We start from the raw sequence: 380 nt of genomic DNA, 5'->3' as shown, positions 1-380 counted from the left end.
TGCCTTTCCTGTCTAACCAACTGTCACCTCTACTTCTATCAGTCTCTCACGTTACCCTGCTAAATTTCCTACAAAACCCTCTTCCCTCTGTGGAGTCAAATTAATTTATGAATTCTGGGTTCATGAATTTATGGGTTTATCCTGGATCTACCTCACTAGTACAAATATTCTTGAGGGCCGGTACCTGATCTGTCTTCTTCACCACTGTATCCCCCGCAGCAAAACCATTCCTGGCACATAGGTGACAGTCAATAAGTGTTTGTGTTATTAAATTAGTAACTAACTAAATCCACATACACACATAACTATTCATTTTCAATTCTTGTCTAATTTTAATTCTTATGCCAAATAGCTCCAAGAGAACAAAAGCGTGATCCTAG

Source organism: Hipposideros armiger, unplaced genomic scaffold (genome assembly GCF_001890085.2).
Source record: "Hipposideros armiger isolate ML-2016 unplaced genomic scaffold, ASM189008v1 scaffold_540, whole genome shotgun sequence".
In the NCBI taxonomy this organism is placed as follows: Eukaryota; Metazoa; Chordata; class Mammalia; order Chiroptera; family Hipposideridae; genus Hipposideros; species Hipposideros armiger.
The sequence above is the reverse complement of the archived record's forward strand: the minus strand, read 5'-3'. Positions refer to the sequence as shown.